Source organism: Mustela lutreola, chromosome 17 (assembly GCF_030435805.1).
Source record: "Mustela lutreola isolate mMusLut2 chromosome 17, mMusLut2.pri, whole genome shotgun sequence".
NCBI lineage: Eukaryota > Metazoa > Chordata > Mammalia > Carnivora > Mustelidae > Mustela > Mustela lutreola.
Window position 1 is genome coordinate 43,741,710 of NC_081306.1, and position 13,425 is coordinate 43,755,134.

The following is a 13,425-nucleotide window of genomic DNA, read 5'->3' on the forward strand; positions in this document are numbered from 1 at the left end:
TGGCCAGGAGAAGGGACACAGGGAATGCGCATTTATGCATCCGCCCATCCAACACTACGGGGGTGATCTTTGAAGACTGGACAGCATCTTCGAGCAGGACGGCTGTGGACAGCCACGCTCAAAACCATGGGGTTGGGGCCAGCTGATGGGACCCAGGATGGGCGGAGATTGTTGGTGTCTGATGGGGGAGACCCGGCCTCTGCCTCCAGGGAGCCCTGTTCTGAGGCAGCCTGGTACGTGGGAGAGCTTGGGTTTGAACTTAAGCCCTCCCTCTTCCTAGCTGTGCATTTGGGGTAAGTCACTTAACCTCTCTGAGCCTACAATGGCATATGCACCTTTGTAGGCCGTTGAGGCAGTGCTGGTAAAGCACATGGTGGATGCTTGGGGGATGGTTACTCTCCACCCCTACATTCTTTAAGGACCTTCTGGTTCAATATGGGCCCCTTGGGACCTATCTTCGCAGAATTAGGGAGCTGTGGCCCTTCTTCTGGTAGACATCAGCCTGTGTGGCCCTCTGGGAGTCATGGCCCTGCACCAGGTCTAGCTTTTCTGGTGGGCTCTGCCCTGGGAGGCGCCTGCCTGCCCCTCCACCCAGCGCCCCTGCCCTCTGCACCCCTTGGCAGGCTCTGAGGGCCAAGATGGGATGTGCCCAGCATTGGCCCTACAGCCACTGGCAGGACCAAACCTGTCATCGGGCCTGGCCCTGCGTCTGGCATCTCTCTGGCGCCACCTGGGTCCTGGCTTCCTGCAGGCGGATGTGGGCTCTTCCCCTGCACTGACAGGCCCTCCCCAGAGCTGAAGGTGCCTTGGAGCCAGGCCCACGCCCAGGGGACCTTCCCAGGATGAATACACACTTGTCGGAGAAAGGCCACATCAGCCCTCCAGTCATGGCTCCTAGGGCAGGGTGACGCCTCCCCCCTCTGACTAGGGCTTCTCAGAGAAGGGCCCTCTGTGCCCAGCTCTGATGAGACTCTGTGAGCCAAAGCTGTGTCTTCCCCCTTGGACCCGCTGGCGAGTATGGCTGGGTCCCCCGCTTCAGACTCACTCACTTCCCAGGGCAGGTCCAGGTCTCCTCCCTCATACCAGCTTCCTGGGGCAGGGCCATGACTTCTGCTCACACTGGGACAGGGGGTAGGTTGCCAGAACATTCCAGAAGCACCTGGTGGTGGGTGGAGCATGGCGAAACTCAAGGCCCTACGGACGGTCGCATGGGTGGGGATCACATGGACAGAGAGAACAGAGGATGAGTGACGGGCCAGGTGGGCCCTCTGGCACCTCAGAATGGACTTTTGTCCTAAGGAACGTGGGGCGCTTGTGAGGGGAGCAGAGTTGTTCTCACAGATCCTTCTGGAGGGCCACAGGGAGTGGAAACCAGGGCTGCCTGCTGGTGGGGGGGCAAGTGGGGGGGGAACAGGTCGAGGGAGGAGGAGTTGACAGGCCAGGCGGAGGCGAGAGATGGGGAGGGCAGGCCCAGCACGCTGGCTTCTGGCAGGGGCAGCCGAGGTGGGGTCCACAGCAGGCGACCCACGACGCGGGCCCTTTGGGGCCTGTATCCGCACGGAGGCCAAGGGTCAGGCAAGCGGAAGGATCCAGAATGCAGCCCCAGGAGAAGGTCTACAGTGAAGGCAGAGTCTGCCCCTGGAACAGCACGTGGAGTCGTGTGCATGAGGCTCCGTGGGGCGAGGGGGAGATTCTGGGATGCAATCTGGGGGTGCGGGGGCTCCGAGAAGGGCCGGAAAGCGGTCTGGAAGAGAAAGACCTCTGCCTCCATTTCCTGTTCCAGAGCAGGGGCCGCCCTTGCTGTGGGGCCCTCACCCCTGATGGGGGTCGAGGGAGATCGAAACAGGTGATACCCCACAGGCTCCGAGCGCCCCCCGCCCCCCCGGGCCCGCACTCCAGGCCTTCCCCTGGACGCCAAGCCCTTGCCCTCCTGCGGAATTTTCCAGGTGGAAATTCACCTCGAAGGCCCTCTCTGGCTCCACATACTACATCCTGTCTCCGGTCCCGGCACCCCCGACCCCCAGCAGCTCTGTGGGATCCAGGACTGAGTCCCCCCGCCGCTCCCCACCTCCCCGGAGCGCCGGGCCCTCCTCCTCCCGGGGGGCGGCCGCCGAGGAAGGAGAGAGGCCCTCCGGTGACCCCCGCGCACCTCTCCCCGGTTCCAGACACATTGGCGATTTATCTTTCTCTGTTGTTTATTGTGCGGAGGCCAGACCTCCCCGCCAAATCGGAGCTGGACCGGCCAGCTGCGGCCCGAGACGGCCGTCCCGGCCAAGCCCGGAGCAGCCCCCCGCCCACCGTCCCCTCAGCCGCCCCCGAGCCCAGCAGGCCCCGAGCTCTGGCGGGCCGGACACTCTTTATGGAGCCCCAGGGCCCGTCTCCCCCATCGTCTGGTCTGCCCGTGTTTACAGCCTCGCTCGTGTTTGCCTCATGATTTTATTCCGGGTGACGCCCCAGTCTGGACGGGCCCCGCATGCCGTCCTGCTGAGGCCTCGCTCAGCGCCCGGGCCCTGGGCACCCCTCCGGGTTCCTCATCCATCACCTCCCCGGGGCCTCGCCTGCCTGCGGGGGTGCCGGGCGGGCTGGGAGCGGCGGAAGGGGGGGGCACAGCTGGCGAGCCGGGTGGGAACCTGCCTCGGAGCTGTGCCTCCGGGTGTGTCCCCAGATGTGCGAGCACACGCGAGTGTGTGTGCTGGGGTTTGCGTTCATGGGTATGCGTGCATGTGTGCACACGTGTCGGGGGTTTGGGGGGGCTGATGTGCAAGCAGGTGTACACACACACACACGCAGAGCCCATCCAGAGCCCAACTCAGGCCCGTGGAAGACCATGGACCCCTAGGCCGGGCTTCCAGGCCAGCTGTCTCCTTCACAGGTGTGTGACCTTGGCCTCATTGGCCCCGAACTTTTCTCTGGGGGCCCAAAGCTGTGTTGATACCAGCCTCACGGCATGCCTCTGGGCATCTAGAAGGACTGTGCCCAGCTCTCCCTACAGCCCCACGGCCTGTCTGTCCCTCTGTCCCTCCGTCCCTCAGCTACATCATAAATCTCTGGGTCCCTCCCAGAGAAATGCACCCGTACCCATACAGGTAAAACTTGGCAAGCCCCCTGAAGTCCCTCTGTGGAATCTTCTTCTTCTTTTTTTTTTTTTTAAGATTTTATTTATTTATTTGACAGAGATCACAAGTAGGCAGAGAGGCAGGCAGAGAAAGAGGGGAAAGCAGGCTCCCTGCTGAGCAGAGAGCCGGAAGTGGGGCTCGATCCCAGGACCCTGAGATCATGACCTGAGCTGAAGGCAGAGGCTTTAACCCACTGAGCCAACCAGGCGCCCCTCCGTGGTATCTTCTGATTAAAAACCTCTGTGGGGGGAGGGCTGCCTGAGCGGCTCGGTCGGGGCTCAGGTCATGCATGATCTCAGGGTCCTGGGATCGAGCCCCGCCTTGGGCTCCCTGCTCAACGGGGAGTCTGCTTCTCCCTCTCCCTCTGCTTGTGCTATCTCTCTTTCAAATAATTAAACAAAATCTTTCAAAGAAATAAAAAAATAAGTAAAAACCTTTGTGGGGCTGGATAGAAAAATCCTCAGGGGCCTAGAGTTTTCCATAGTAAATATGAGAGCGGTGGCAGTCACCATGATGTCCCTAGAGGACTCAAAGCTGCCAGTCAGGCCTGTCTCTTCTGTCTGCCCAGAACCAAATCCCGGGGCTGTTCTCAGACACCTTGGTACGGCGGGTAACCTGAGGTCACACCTTGACTCTGGATTGTTTGGTGACCCAAGCTGGTGTCCCAACTCTAGACATCGGGGGGCCGGAGGGCTCATGCCGCAGAGTGGCCCTGGGCTGAGGTCCTCCACCGGGCCTCCCAGCAGGCTGAGGTGGCTGGGGAAGACCACAGCTGGAGGGGATCGCAAATCCCCGGGCCAGGGAGAGGGAGTATGGAGGAGGAGGTGGGCCATTGGTGGAGGCGGGTGATGCGCAAGATGGCGGGGGCTTTCTTGATCTGGCTCCTTCTTTATGGTGTGCTGACAGCCGGGCTGTGCCGTATGACACTTCCCAAACAGTCTCATCCATCGGGGCTAGACCTCCAGAGGCCCACAGGGGAACTCCGATGACCACCGTCTGAGTCTTCAAACAACGGACCTAGATAGTCCTTGAAGACATCTGTGTCCCGGCCACCTGCCTAGGCCTCCTGTCCCCAGCATTTCGGCCTCTGATTCCCCTGGGGCTTCTCTTGGCACCAGGCCCAGGGTTCTGGAGACTGGGAACCACCCGGGGACCTCTGGGGCTGGCCGAAGAGCTGATGGGTGGGGTGGTTGTGACGGAGGAACGGGTGGCTCAGGGATGCCCGGGGGAGGGAAAGGTTCATTCCACAGAGATGGAACCCCAAGGAAGCTGTCCTCTCCTGGGCCTTTTGACCCTGGTAACCCGTCTCCTCTAACCTGGGTGGGTTACCCCCACCCCCACGACCCTCAGGCTGCCTTGGCTTTCTCCTGTCGCATGCCAGCCAACGGCATCTAAGCAACTGAGCCAGCGTCTTCCCCAGACTATTCTGGGAGATCCAGGGAGGCTCGGAGGCTCCTGAGACTATCAGGAAACCATCCCCCTCTTCAAAGCAGCTGATCCCCAAGAGACAGGCTGGGGGGCTGAGGTGGGGGGGTTGGTTCCGGACAGCCAAGCTCCTCGCTCCTCCCTGCGGCAAAGTCTGGGCTTCAGGGAATCTCCATCCAGCGTGCACACACGTGTGTGCCCGCGTACTTACAGCCTCACGGACCGTCCGGAGTCTACAGCGAGAGCGAGACGCGCTCCATGACCTCAAAGCAGGTCAGGCAACTACATTTGGGAGTCCACGGTCTCTGCCAAGGACGGGCCTGCAGCCCACCATCCGCACATAGAGGCCAATATTCCTCTGTGATTGTGTGTCTTTCGGAGAACAGAGCACTGGGTGGGGATCTGGAGGCCTTGGGAGAGCCCACAGAAGTGCCCAGAGATGCATTTATGTTCCTCCAAATGACGCTGTAACAAAGCACCCTGAAGAACGAGGCAGAGTTTCACGGGTATTAAATCACGGTCCTGGGAACTGTGCAATGAATCCTCATTTATCATCTTTCCCGTGCACTAGAAACTTCCGTGTCTCAGACCGGCACCCACCCCAACCCCCACCGCTCGGGCTCAACCAGACACTCATAAATCTGTTTTGCTGTTCCCCACGAGCTGCCTGGGAAAAGGCCCCATTTTATTCGTCTGCTCCTCTGTCCAAACTTTCAACACCTTCGACATTTTATGGTTTCACGTTATTGACTTGGCCTCCTGGGTCCCCTGTGGTAGGCGGCTGTCAGAGAGAGCATCGAGAGGCTCGGGGTGACCTCAGGTTCACCCCCTTGCCTGGCCGGAGCAGGGAGGACCGCATGAAAGCCTTGCAGTTGCCTACGGCCCGAGCTCCTGGGGGAACACAGACCCTCGCCAGGCCTTCCCCTCTGTGCCCTGACTAGGGTCCCGAACCCTGCCTCGAACTGAGGTCCTGGACCCAGCTTCCTCCAGAAGCTGCCTTGCCCAAACCTGAGCTTCTGCTTCCTTCTCCTCCTCCCCTCTCCAACCCCATCTCTACCTTTACCCAAGGGCCTCCTTCCCATCCCCAAGGGAACAGACACGAGGTCACTGTGCCAAGAAGCAAAATGTCTGGGTGGAGGGGAGGGTGTGTAGATGTAATGCCTGTGGCCATTCCTTCCCCAGGCTCCGTTGGTGCCACTGAGGACACAGAGAAAGGCCAGGCTGATTTTCAGCTGGTACGTTCTGGGGAGGTGGTACAGGTTGTTAAATATTTTGACTGATGTCTTGAATGAATGTCTTTAACCTCAAGGAACCCAACCAGGAGGAAACAGGTAACTAGATAATTGTGATTCCAGTGGCCAGCAGTATTCAGCATGATGTGGGGGCTCAGAAGCATCATCTGCCCCTGTCTAAGGCTCCTGGGGGATGGGGCAATGTCAAAGTTAGTCCCTGAAAGTCCCACAAGAAACACCAGGAGTTTATGGTGACAGAGGGTCTGGGGTGAGGGGGTAGGGGACTGGTGTGCTTCCAGGCAGAAGGAACAGCGTGTGCAAGACCCAGGAGCAAGAGAGAAACATTTGATGTTGGAGAAACGGCTTTTGGTGCTCGTGGAATAAGGAGATAGGGGCTGGAAGGGTCGGCTAGGGTCAGCTGTGAGCCAAGGCACCTACAAAGCTGGGATAGAAAAGTTGGTTTGCCTTCCAGGAGACAGTTCAGGCAAGGGAGTGACATGGTAAGGTTTAAATATTGGCCAAACCATCCTACGATGAGGAGAGTAGATTGGAGGACTAAGACCCCTACCTCACACCATACACAAAATGAACTCAAAATCACAGACCTACCTGTAATTGCTAAAACCACAAAACTTCTGGAAGAAAACATAGGGGGAAAAATCCTAATTACTTTAGGTTGGCAACTATTTCTGAAATACAGTATAAAAAGCACAAATAATAAAAGAAAAAATCAATAAACTAGACTTTGCTTAAAAACTTTAGCTTTTCTACTTTTCTAGCTTTTCTACACTACTAGGAAAATGATAAAGGCAAGGCACAGACTGGAATGCTTATAAAACCTATCCAACAAAGGACTTGAATCCAGAATGTCTGAAGACATTTTACAATTCAGTATTAAGAAGACAAACAACCCAACTTAAAAATGGGCAAAAACTGGGGCCCACAATCATGACTGGTGGAACGTAAGATGAAACAACTTTGGGAATCAATGTGGCAGTTCCATAAAATGCTAGACGTAACACGCATCACATGACCCAACCATCCCGCCACTAGGTATTTCCCAAGAGAAATGAAAGCATCTATCCACATATATAAAAATGATACATGAATATTCAGTGTCCCAAATGTCCATCAATAGGTGAATGTATAAATGAATAGAGGTATAATCCTGTGGTAGGATATGGCCTGGCAATAAAAGGAATGGATTATTGACACATGCTACAATAGGGATACATCTCAAAATAATCATTCTGAATGAAAGTAGTCAGATCAAAAAAAGAGTATATGAAATTCTAGAAAATGCAAACGAATCTATAGTGAGTTGTTTGGAGATGTGGTGGAGGCTGGAGGGCAGGAGGAAGCTTTTGGGTGGATGTGTTCATTATCTTAAATATGATGCTGATTCCATTCATGTATATATAAATCAAAACATCAAATTATGCAGATTTGTATACATGCTGTTAATGTCTGTCAATTGAACCTTAATAAGGCCGTAAAAAATAAACATGAAAATTACAGCAAGTGACTAAGGAGACATGGGCAATGTTCAAACCATGTCAGGGAGATTAAATACAAGATTACTGATTCAGTCACTCACTCCCATTCCCACTCACCCTTTGCTAAATTGTAAGTCCTATAAAGGCAGAAATGAAGGTTGCCCTGCTCACCCCCATGATCAGCTCGTTGTAGGCACAGGCCAGAAAAAGGTAGATTGTCTCAGGAGGAATGCAGACAGTACTTGGCCAGCCCTGAGGATGTCAGAAGTGAGGGAAGTTGAGGGGCCAAAAATAATGCCTGTGTTTCTAGCTCAAGTAAATGCTGCTGGTGTGTGAGTTTGGAGAGGAGAGAAAGGTGACCTCAGACTTGTGAATGCTGAGTTTGTGGTGCCCAATCGTGTAAAGACAGACACACTGGGGTGAAGGATTTGGATATTACCAGTGGATCTCAATGTTTCTTTCTTTCTTTTTTTTTTTTTTAAGAATTTATTTATTTTCCAGAGAGAGAAAGAGCACAAGCAGGGAGAGCAGAAGGCAGAGGGAGAGGGAGAAGCAGACTCCCCGCTGAGCAGGGATCCCAAAATGGGAATCAATCCCTGGACCCTGGGATCATGACCCAAGCTGAAGGCAGACACGAAACCAACTGAGCCAACCAGGCATCCTGATGTCAATGTTTCTTAATGGTTTAGAATGAAAACTGGAAAGTTTCAAAAGATACTCAATCCTGGGTCCCACTTGTAGACCAATAAACTCTCAGGATTCTGCCCGGCACTGGAATTTTCCTAAAGTTCTGAGGGGATTCTACTCTGCAGTCTGAGTGGATAACTCTGACCATGGATGGTGGTTAAAGTCAGGGGAGGAGACAAGCTCCCCAGATGAGGATGTGGGAGAATGAGACAGAAGAGGACCTGGGGCTGAACCTCAAGGATCCCTGACTTCAAGGGATAGAAGAGGGTGAGTAGCAAGAGATGGGAGTAGCTGGAGAAGGAGCAACTGGAGAAGGAACTGCTGGAAAGATAAGAAAATCAAGAGTGCAAGTCACAGAACAGGGAAAAGGGGTTCATGGAATGGGAGATTGAAACTTGTATCAGATGTTGTGGCAACATGGAGCAAAAGGCAGGAAGAAAAGGTCTATTATTTATCAACAAAAAGGTCATTGGTGAACCGGGAAAGAGCTATGTTGGTGGAAGGTGTGTGACAGAGCCAAACTGGAGAAGGGGATTACGGAAGACAGCAGGTGGAAAGAGTGAACTCTAAAATAGATTTACTTTGAGGTAGAGAGCTGGAAGGAGAATATGGAGTTAAGGGAAGGTCAGAGCGGAACAGGCAGGGGGGGACACTTGAGTATATTCAATTGCTGGTAAAAAGGTATCAAATGGAATGGAATCGAATCTAGAAATACACCTTGCCTATATACTCACTAGATTTATGACAGAAGCACAGAGGCAATTCAATGATAAAAGGAAGATCTCGCCAATAAATTCTGCTGGAACACCCAGATATAGGTATGGGGGTAGAGAGAAGAACCTTGAGCCCTACCTCACACCACACACACAGATTAGTTAAAGATGGATTATAGACTTAAATATGAAAGTAAAAGCAGTAAAGAAGTTGTAGGAGAATATCTTTATGATTCTGGGGCAGGCAAAAATGTATTAAACATGATGTAAAAAGTGCTGGTCATAAAAGAAAAAATTATATGTTGGCCTTCTTAAAATTTTAAAACTTCTATTCATCAAAAATCACCAGTAAAGGCAAAATCAATCCATGATGATGCAAAATAGATCAGGGGTTGCTGACTTACTGGGAAAGGGCATGAGGGAACTTTCTGGAATAATGGAAATATTCTGTATCCTGATGGAGTGGAGGTTATATGAGGGGGTTACATTTTTCCTTTTTTTATTTTAGATTATTTCTTTTCTATTGAAATATATTTGATATAACATTGTGTAAATTTAAGATACACAGCATGCTGATTTGATACACTTATATAGTGTAATACGATTGCCTTTATATTGATAGTTAACGCTTCTATCATACCACATAATTAGCATTTCTTTTGTGGCTGGAATAATTAAATCTAGTCTGTTAGGAAGTTTGATGATTATAATACAAAATTGCTGCCTATATTCACTATACAGCACATTAAACTTCCAGGACTTGTCTGCTAGCTGCAAGTTCGTAATGCATGCATTTTTCAAAACAAAGATTAAATTGTATACTTAAGTTCTATACATTTAATTGTCCTTAAGTTATATCTTAATATAAGAAGATAGAAAAGAAGGAAAGTGAAAAGGCACGCTATAGACCAAGAGAAGATATTTATTATATATATATATGATTAAGAACTTGTATCCAAATATATAAAATATTCTCACAAATCAAAAAGGAGAAAAAGACCCTATTTCTAAAATGGGCAAAAAACTTGAACAGGCACTTCACAAAAATATCTCAGTGATTCATAAATACATGGGAAGGTGCTCAACATCATTACTTAGCCCAGAAATGCAAAGTAAAACCACAAGAAGACACTGTGCCCCCCACACACACACCCAGAATGGCTAAAATGTGAAAGACTGACAATTCCAAGTGTTGACAGGATATGAAGAAATTTTGTACTTTCAGACACTACTGGAGGTAGACTTCCTATAACAGGTGTGGGGGAGTGGGGGGTGGTCAGAGTTGACAAGGAGTCACTGAGTATGTCACTGCTGCTCTTCTAGGCCTGGGTATCCTCAGTTTCCCACAAGACATAACTGGGGAATGGCTGCCTGAAACCACACAAATGTAAGCCTCATTTGGCTTACATCCCTCCTGCCCACCCCCCTCTCTTTCCATTTCCACCCCATGGGCCCCTGGCACCTGAGACCACAGCACACCGCCCTGGGCCATCTTTATCAAAACCCTGGCTCGCAGGGCAGAGAGCAGAGGCTCACCCCTCCTCTGACAGCGTGGGTGGCTTTCTCTCCTGCAGCCTGGGCCTCCTCTCCACTAGCCCATCTCCTCTCTGCTGCTTGGTGCCGGCAAACTCCTCACCGCCTTCTGGCCCACCTCCACCCCCTCTGCTGGTCACCTGCTGTTTCGCCAGTCACCGCTGGTACCCTTCAGTAGCCCACTGCCTACAGGCTAAAACTTGAGCTGCTGGGCTCGGCGTTCAAGACCTCTGTGGCCCACTCCATTTTACAGCCCGTTAGACCAGATGTGAACATAGGGGACCTTTCAGGCAGGCCAGAGCAAGGCTACGGAAGGCCCACAGCCCTGTCCAGGGGGAAGATAGATCGGGCAAGGCTTGGACACAGTAGGGAGGGGAGGGGAGGTAGCTGCAGAGATGCCCCATCTGGCCCAAACGGTGACCCACATGACCAGCAGCAGGTGGGGAGGGGGCAGGCCTGGCCAACCGCCGGTAGGCACATCTGACTTCCCTGAGGAAGGCGGAGCCGACACGGGTGGTTCCCGGGCCAGGAAGTGGGAGTTCAGCATGGACTTTTGTCCTGGTAGGGAAGGTGAGTCAGAAGCTTGGACCTGCAGACCAGGGTGTGCAGCGGGTGAAGGGAGAGGCAAAGCCTGGGCCCCTGAGAGACATCATCCGACTTGGTGTGGGAGGGGGACATCTCAGGGCTAAAGGGCCAAGTTCCCAGCTCTGAGGGCAGGGTGAGGGAGGTGTTGGGGGCAAACCTCATTTGTGAAGCAACTGCCGGGTACCAGGGACCTGCACGGCGCTGCGTATTAGGAGGGGCTTGGAAGGGGTTGGGACTGCACCCGAAGGGGTTAAAGGGGTGCAGAAAGGGGTGGGGATGGGGGCAAGGAACCAAGGAGGGGTGCTGAGGCCCAGCATGGCAGATGTGGGGAGCCGTGATCCGCCCGCCCCAGGCCTGGAGGGGCCCCAGAAGGGGAGGTGTTACTGGAGTGCAGAGAGGGCTGGGACCAGGCAGTGGGACCTTCACTCCAGGACCCAAGAGCCGAGAGACACGACTGCTAGCAGAGCTGCCACCAGGCCTGAAGAGAGCCTGGGGACAGCACCCCAACTTCCCTTCCCCGCCCCCCGAGTACCTCATATGCATTGCTGGTCTCATCAACCTTCACGTGGTGATTTTTTTTTTTTTTTTGTCTATTTTATGGAGGAGGAAAGTGGAGGTCAACAGCGGGGGGCCTGCCCCCCAGCCACTGCACAGTTAGTACGTGGCCAGGGCAGAGGCCTGGCACCTTGACCTTAGCGCTCGGGGCAGGCTGCCTCTGTCCTGAGACAGAGGACAGAGAAGGCAACCCGGGGTGGTGGGAACCTGGGGCTCACCACCAAGCAAGGTGGCTCCCGTAGGATGGTGACTTTAGCGCCCTCCTGCCTCTGAGCCGGGGCCCTCGGCCACGTCCGGCCCCCTTCTAGTGGCTCCCCTCGAGGCCGGGCCCAGACGCTGGCCCTTCCCGTGGCCCGCGCGGACGGACCAGGTGTCTCCCGTGAGCCCACAGCTGTAGCTAAGTGGCTTCCTGGCACGGACTTAGGGCAGCCCCCTCGAGCAGCACTGACCTCTTCAAGGTGCCTGCCATATCCGTCTGCCGAGATCAGGTGTGTTTAGCATCAAATCTGAGACGCGGCCCCTGCTCGGTGACTTTTGGGGTAGCCCCAGGGCTCCTCGGGGCAGACACAGTGCCAGCCGGGGGTGGGAGGGGGGTGCTCTGGGCCCTGGTGGAGGGAGCTGATGGGTCTCACCCCGTGTGTTCCTGGCGTGCCACACATGCAGGGCCTCTCAGTGTCCCGGGCACCTGTGCTCCAGCTTCTCTGGCTGGCTGGTGGCATCGGGTCCCCCCCACCTCTGGCTCCTGGACTCAGCTCCGGACAAGTCCCAGATCTCAGAATGTTTCTGCTTCTCCTTGCAGTGTGTTCCACCGATGCCTGTGTCTCAACCACTGTCCAAGGCTCCGAACCTGGTTACCGTGGCCACCAGCGCGGGGAACGATCGCACGGGTCCGACCAGTATGGTTCCAGGATCAGCGCCACCTCCCAAGCTGAGTGATTCTGGGCAAGTCACTCTACCCTGCCCGGGGTTCAGTCTTCTTTGAGGAGAGCTAAGTACACGCTAGGGCCTCCTGCGGGACCCCCTAAGATGTATGGGCCGTTGCGAGCCTGGTCTGCTCTTCCCCAGCTGTCCTTGGCTGGCCCCATGTTTCCCGCAGTTTTGTCAGAACGAAAGGCAAATACAGACAAGGTGGAGATCAGGAAAGTCTCCTTGGAGCGACATTGGAGCTGGCAGTGAGGCCCGATGTGGGCGTCGCGCGTCGAAGGAGGTTGAGGAACGAGCATTCCAGACGGAGGCACCCGCGTGCGGAAGAGGGGAGGTGTGTTAGCAAGCAGACATCGTGGCTCTTAGTGGTCAGAGCAGAAGAGGCATGGAGGAGGGAGACCGGAAGTCAGCTAGGAAAGTAGGGACCTGAGGACCAGGGAGTCAGAGGCTGGGTGAGACTCGGCGGGCCGGGCAGATCACTCTGGAAGCCGGGAGCGGGCAGCTAGGCACAGAAGGGACCGGAAGAAGGGTCTCTCTGCATGTGGCCGGGGACCACCTGCCTCAGGTGGCCTGGGTCCCGGCCTATACCTGGGCAACTCCAGCTGCGTGGCTGGTAGAGAAGTCTGAGGAAAGAGAGGGATGGGCCTGTCTCAGCCTGGTCAGGGCCTGGGGCTGCTCAGGGGCCATCTGCAGAGGTTCTCTGAAGCCCAGGGTGAGCCTGGGGGGCGGGCCCTTGTGGGGGGATCACCCCGTGCCCCGTCCGCGTCAGTCTCCAAGCTCAGGGTGGCAGCGGGCCCTCGGCCCGTTTCCCTCCACATCCCCTCTCCGAGGCAAGGAGAGGCCGGGGTTGAGTCTTGGGGGTCGCTGGTCAGGGCGGCAAAGCTCAGGATCCGTGCAGCAGGAAGCTGGGCCCCAGAGCCAGTGGGCGGGAGCCCCGTCCAGCGGACACTGGCTCTTTGTCTCCATCTCGGCAGGGGAAGGTGCCCGAGTTGGTGTCCAGCTTGGTTGGAGACCACGCTGAGTCAGCAAGCGCCAGGCTCCCATCTGGTCCTGGAGATGCCCCCAGAGTTCCAGCAAGAGGGGGCAGGATGGCTGCAGGGACAGGGGCCCGGCCCCGGGGCGTGGGGAAAGCCTGAGGAATAAGCAGTTTCTCCACCAC